At 37.0% G+C, this 6,971-nt stretch overlaps 1 long non-coding RNA gene across 1 annotated transcript; it reads right to left on the bottom strand.

The window, feature by feature from the left end:
• Positions 1-1,467: 1,467 nt before the first annotated feature.
• LOC148045430 (uncharacterized) lies at positions 1,468-5,287 on the bottom strand. Its single transcript, XR_015696578.1, has 3 exons — positions 5,121-5,287; positions 3,259-3,442; positions 1,468-2,098 (listed from the first exon to the last, which is right to left on the bottom strand). It is a non-coding gene; the product is annotated as an uncharacterized LOC148045430 (long non-coding RNA).
• Positions 5,288-6,971: the final 1,684 nt, after the last annotated feature.

The following is a 6,971-nucleotide window of genomic DNA, read 5'->3' as shown; positions in this document are numbered from 1 at the left end:
CTACTAAGAAGTTGTCTCCATGTTTTAATGATGCTTAAAATGAACTCTGCTAGAATCTGTCTTTGTCCAGTCAAAATTCAACATAGTATTTTCCTGCCCACAAAAATGTATAATATGTGTTTGAAAAGAGCAATGGGTTTCTGAACCTCTCATAAGAAATAGAATGAGTGTGTTTGAAAAAAGAGCTTACATTTGGAAAATTTATGTTAAATTAGGCTGTTGGTTTGAGCTCCAGGCTTGGCAATTTGGTTGCAAATGTTTTGTCACCATTCAAGGAGATATTGTCAGTGTGTTTTGAAGTGAATTGAATTGAATCTCCTCCAATGATGACAAAATATTTGCAACCAAGCTCGGAGCTCAAACCAACAGCCAAACTACCAACCTGAGCTACTAATATTCAAACACATTTCAATTTATGTTAAACCCTACATTGGGTTTATGTTTATATTAAAACTTCATTAATGTTTTATGTTAAAAAGATATGTCAGAGATTTGTGTAAAAAATTGTATTATATACAACAGAGAAGGCTGAATATGGTGGAGAAAAAAAATTATTTGCAGATCTTTAAGAAGAAAATCTGAAAAATGAAACAATAATAGCAATAGCAGTAGACTTATATACCGCTTCATAGGCCTTTCAGGCCTCTCTAAGCGGTTTACAGAGAGTCAGCATATTGCCCCCAACAATCTGGGTCCTCATTTTACCCACCTCGGAAGGATGGAAGGCTGAGTCAACCCTGAGCCGGTGAGATTTGAACCGCTGACCTGCTGATCTAGCAGTAGCCTGCAGTGCTGCATTTAACCACTGCGCCACCTTGCGCCAAAATTCCCCAAAGATTAGAATGCTACTTAACTTATTGTACATACTAAAATGGACAGGAATTTATCTAACTTGGGACTGCAGTTATATCCCAAATTATATTAGTATCACCTGATTTCTGGTAGCAGCAGATGCATTAGCCCAAGAATTCCTCCCTCTTCGCTTAAAATCATTTAAGCAATGAAACATTTGGAAGAACACATTATATTATGTTAATTATATTTAGAATTAACTAAAATGTAAATGGTATTGTTTATAATTCAGCCCGAAAAATTGTACTGAGAATGAACAAAAATGAGAAGGTAGCAGAGAAATTTAAATGTAGAGGAAGGTGTGATTCCCTAGTCTAAATAGTTGCAATATCATCAGATTATTCCTATTTGGCAGAAATATTGAGGAACTCTAGTTTGACCTGGCTGTGAGAATGATTTAAGACAATGTGTATAGGAATTCCCAAAATAATTTATTTTCAGGAACCTCTAGGATAATCAAAAAAATCAGGAGGAGGAGCAATTGAAAACAGGCGTTTATTTATATACTAGCTGATAACCTGCTGTTGCCATGGTATTTATTTATAGGGGGAAAATGTCCGGACCAAACATAATTTCTAATGTTGGATTTTCTCCCTTAGCAGAGGGAAGCCCCTTGGGGAGTATTGTGAAGCCATTACCATGCAACTCCATTGCGCTGTATAATAGAATCCATTTTATGGCAGTAGAGTAGAAGCTATTTTAAGGCACAACAGGCTATATCTTAACAGAACACCCCCCCAGAGGGGTGTCTTACCCCCATAGTATTTTTTTCCCCAGACAGTATGTCATCTGTGTACCAAGTTTTGTTGAAGTTGCATGAGGCATTCCAGAGTTGTGCTGGAATATACATGCACGCACACAAGCACATCTCCATTTTTATATAGATAGATTAATAATTAACATTATGATAATCTCTCTGTTAAGAGATGTGATCCTATCTTGTGCCATTTTAAGCCTGGCCTGGAATTTTCCTTCCAGCTTGCGAGTAATATGTTTTGCTTTCCACTATCCTTTTAAAGAAACTTCGGTGCCATCTCTGGTTACTTTCAGTAGAAGGACATTGAGTTTAATAAGGGTTAAAAAGGACATCAGAGGGTTGATTGGGGGGGAGAACCATTTGTTTCTTAACTTGTGAAATTAGGTTTAATTAAAGAGCACAGAAGGAAAGCTTCAGTTTGATGTACCATGGTGACCAGTGATGAGTGAAATTCCCTGAAGGAAGAATCTTTGCAGATTTCATGAGATCCTGTGGGGAAACCAATGACATTTTAATCTGTATTAGATAGTGTTCCTGCAGGGAGGGATCTAACTATGCTAGTAGAAAACTGCAGACTTAGCTAGTCAGATGCAACATTTTCAAGCTTTTATTTTTTTTAATTGTTGTGAAAATGTGGGTCACAATGTATTTGGAAACATTCACTTTACTTGGCTCCTCTCTATTTTTAGCAAAAGCAAGAGTAGAACAACCTCCCCCTCCCATCCCTACTTTAATATTTTATGTAACTGCAGGCAGTCCATAGATTATTTTTTTTATTTGATCCTTTGAAGATTAAAATAAATCCTTACATAATCCCTTGCTGTTATTCAGACTGCATTTTTCAAAATGTTCTTCTAATTATCCAATGACCTGTATACTATGTAACATCAATTTATCATATCTCAAGTATCATTAATGAAGTGTTGTTGATAAAAATGTAGGGTAGAGTCAATTTACAAAAGTACCATCCACCTGCTCACTTCGGAAGTTAGTAGGGGATTTTGCATGCAAAGACTTTAATCCTCCTATTCCATGAATCCTTTGGCTCAGGCCCTGATATCCTATGTTGTGATGCAACAGGTCCCACCTTTATGTAACTAAAATAACATTTCATTCTATTTCCTCTTCTTTCCACTCTCCTCTTTAGCTTTCTGTAATATTATTATTATTTCCTACTGTAAACTCCTTGGGATGTGAAAGAAAAAGAGAATCCAAAAATAGGCATTTTGAGTAAAAATAGTAATCAAATTCAAGAGCCTTCTGTGACTGCAATTGCTATAGTCCCTCCATATCATCAACTTTATATTAATTTATCTGCACATAAATACCAGTATATAAGAATTCTCATGGCCACCCCATCCTGTATTATTCAAATGTCAATGCATTACTCTTAAAACATTGGAGTCTATTGGACCAGATCATAAGTCCATCTAATCCATCCTCTGTAGCCAATGAGATGATTTGGGAAACTGAGAAGCCTGGATTGGTGATAACTAATAGCCAGCATGGGTTTGTTAAAAACAGATCATGCCAAACCAATCTTATTTCATTCTTTGACAAAATGACTTAGTTAGTAGATAAGTAAAATGCTGTAGACATAGTATACTTAGACTTCAGCAAGACATTTGACAAAACAGATCACAACTTACTTCTTGGTAAACTAGAAAAATGCGGGATAGACAGCATCATCACTAGATGGATTTGTAAATGGCTGACAAATCATACTCAACGAATAGTCCTTAATGATACTACATCTACATGGCGAGAAGTAAGTAGTGGGGTACCACAAGGTTCCGTCTTAAGCCCAGTACTCTTCAATATCTTCATAAATGTCTTAGATGAAGGAATAGAAAGGGAACTCATCAAATTTTCAGATAGCACTAAGCTGGCAAGAATAGCCTAGAAGACAAGTTCAGGATCCAAAAAGATCTTGACAGACTTGAACAATCCAACAACATGAAATTTAATGTGGATAAAAACAAGCTTTTATACCTAGGCAGGAAAAACCAAAGGAACAAGTACTGTTTAGACAAAACCTGGCTCAAAAACTGTAATGGTGAGAGCCCTAGTGGATGATCACTTAAGCATGAGCCAGCACTGTGCAAGAGCAACCAAAAAGCTAATACAATTCAATAAAAACCATGTGAAGTATTAGCATTGTTTGTATAAACAGAGGCATAGAATCAAAACCATGTGAAGTATTAGCATTGCTTTATAAACCCTTGGTAAGACCACACCTGGAATACTGCATCCAGTTTTGGTCACTACATTACAAAAAAAATGTTGAGATTTTAGAAAAAATGCAAAGAAGAGCAACTAAGACGATTTAACCTTAGTTGCACAAGGAAAACTTATTTTCAATTCACTTTGGTTCATTCAGTAGCAGGCGATTTTATCTTTGCTGCAATCCTCTACCTATACACTGTATGGTCTTTCTCAGAGTCTCAAAATATAGACTTTATATAATCTGGAAATGAACTTCCAGACAGAAAAATAAGAGAAATATTTTTTGTAATGTCATAGCTATGAACTATTGTTTTTATTATATAATCTGTTTTAGGAATCTCTAAAATCAGTTTCAAAAATCAAGATATAAAGTATGTATTATACTAGAAAGGAATCCCTTTACACTCAAAATGGTGAAAGAGGTGGGCAAGGAAACATAGGTAAAAACGTAGGTCTTAGATATAAAAATACAGTTCAGTGTTAGCATCCTGTCATCAGAGTCTCTTTCTTTAACTCATCCATGTAATGTGATGCCAAACCATGTTTTCTGGGCAGTTTCGAAGCATTTAGAGACTTAATATTAAGAGGAATACTATTTTTACTGTCTGTTTTGGGTCAAAGGAGATATTAATATTCCTTCTCTGAATTGGAAAAACTACAGGGACTCCATTCAAGTTTTTCAGGATCATGAACATGGTTTTAAAAAATAGCAGTTGCCTTAAGCTGAGATATATAGGCAGTTAGACAGCTTTAAAAAGAACATAAATAAGATATATTAGGAACAGAGTAAATGAAGACAGCCTTTTACCAAGCTGGATTTTCCTGTAAGGCATAACATTTTGGTAGCATTCCGCTCCTCATTTGTCAGGCAATATTAATTTTGTGCCGTATCATATAGAACGCAGCAACAGATAACTTGGCATCACCAGTAAAACTGGTAATCCTTTCTCAGCAGCTGTAGCATATAATTTCTCATTGCATTTAGGTTACTGTTTGTTTGACTTAAGTATTTTATTACTGTCTAGACATTTTAGTGCTTATAGGTTATTTTATGCAGCTAGCCTTTGGCCGTGTGGTAATAAAGAAGTCATTCGTTCATTTGTGTGTCAGGCACACCTGCCATGAATTTTCCTGATAAAATCCAGTCTCAAGTGATTGGGAAAGAAAGACAGACTTGAAACAGCGAAGGAAGCAGATAAGTAATCTGGAGGAATTAGAAGACATTAGAAGTGGTTCACTGCACTCTGTTGCAGGAGTGTGGAGCCACAGCTATTGTAACGTGTACCTGTTGCTGTCAAAGTTTGCTCATCATGGGAAAAGTTTGCTCATCATGGGAAATCATGGGAAAACTGTGGCTGTGAAACAATTCAGGCATTAAACATTCAAGATTCTAACATTTCAGATCACATTATAGCACATTAAAGTATTGTTGGGCCTGTTAATTACCTACGTTTGTTGCGGAAACAAATATGACTATTATAAGAAGGGGTAGGCTGCTACGGGTTTGCCCATGTTCGGAAGAAACCATAGCTAATGTTATGGCGAGTTCAGAGAACCTCCAATTCCCACCCCTGGCTGGCCCATCTCCTCCTACCCCCCTCTCCCACTTCCCTGCCCCTCCCTGGACACCCCCTCCCCTCCCCTACCAGGAGTCTCCACATAGCCTATTTTGGATGCAAGGTAAGTGCAAGGTCCGCTTGGAGGCTCAGGGAGGGGGAAGAAACAGGCCTCCTGGAAGTTATGGAAGGCCAGGAACACCTGTTTCCGGCCTCTGGAGCCTGGGGGAGATGGTTTTCACCTTCCCAGAGGCTTGAGGAAAGCTTCCAGAGCCTGGGGAAGGAGAAAAGGCCCCCACCCTGCATGGTGCAGGAGGCCGACTAGGCCACACCCACCATAGCCATGCCCACCCAGCAACTGGGCAGAGAACCTGATGCTAAAAAATTTGAAGTCCATTCCTGATTATAAGGATTGCTATTATGATTTATATGAGAAATGCTATATAAGGCTTTTCTGTCCATAGACAGGTTGATGAACCACAACAGATGGAATGAAGTTAGCTTCACAATCAGGATTAATTTTTTACATAAAAATATATTAAGGTTTCAGGTCCAATATATCTATCTATCTATCTATCCAGGAATAAATTCCACTCACCTTCTTGAAAGTTACGTGCACAGCATAGGATTTCACTGTGGATGACCTAAAAATAAAATAAAATAAAGAATCAATCCACATTGAAGCCAATTAGATAAAACAGATTGATATTTCTAGGTCACACTTTTTTTGATGTGCAGTATTAGTAAAATAAAACTTATGGAATGCACTTTCATAGCAGTTTGCTTAAAACTTATATCCAAAAACTACAGATATGAAAGAGAAATATGAAGAATTCCATATTCTTAAAGATTATTGTGTATAAACAGAATTATATATATATATATATATATATATATATATATATATATATATATATATATATATATATATATATATATATATATATATATATATATATATATATATATATATATATATATATATATATATATTAAGGTGACCAGATTTTCAGATTGGAAAAGAGGGACACCCTTGACGGGGGGGGGGGGGGGGGGGGCTTGATTAAAAAAAATTTTTTTGTCAAAAGGTCACCCCAGGACACTGAAACCAGCATAAATACGAATCTGTTGCCAAACAAAATTTTGATCACGTGATCATGAGGATGCTGCAACGGTCGCTAAGTGTGAAAAATGGTTGCAACGGTCGCTAAGTGTGAAAAATGGTCGCAACGGTCGCTAAGTGTGAAAAATGGTCATCAGTCACTTTTTTCAATGCCATTGTAACTTTGGTCACTAAATGTTTTCCCCCTCCTCGAGACTCCTCACTTCTTCCTTCATTCCTCTTGCTTATCTACCTTCACCTTATCTGTCTTCTGCTCTTTCCCTCTCTTCCTTCCTTCCTCCCTCCTTCCATCCTCTTCTTTCCTCACTCACTCCCTTCCTCCTTTTTTCTCTTCCTTCCTCCTTCCATTCTTTATACGATATAAAATTCAATGAGGGTGAAACACACCAAATCTGGCAAAGCTGCCTTGCACCAACCTGGCCTGCCCATAGAATAGCAGCCACTTTGAGACACATAA

The sequence above is a fragment of the Thamnophis sirtalis genome, unplaced genomic scaffold (genome assembly GCF_051295495.1).
Source record: "Thamnophis sirtalis isolate CommonGarterSnake01/CBP01778 unplaced genomic scaffold, rThaSir2_p1.2 scaffold_5, whole genome shotgun sequence".
Lineage (NCBI taxonomy): Eukaryota > Metazoa > Chordata > Lepidosauria > Squamata > Natricidae > Thamnophis > Thamnophis sirtalis.
This window is presented reverse-complemented; position numbering and strand designations above follow the sequence as displayed.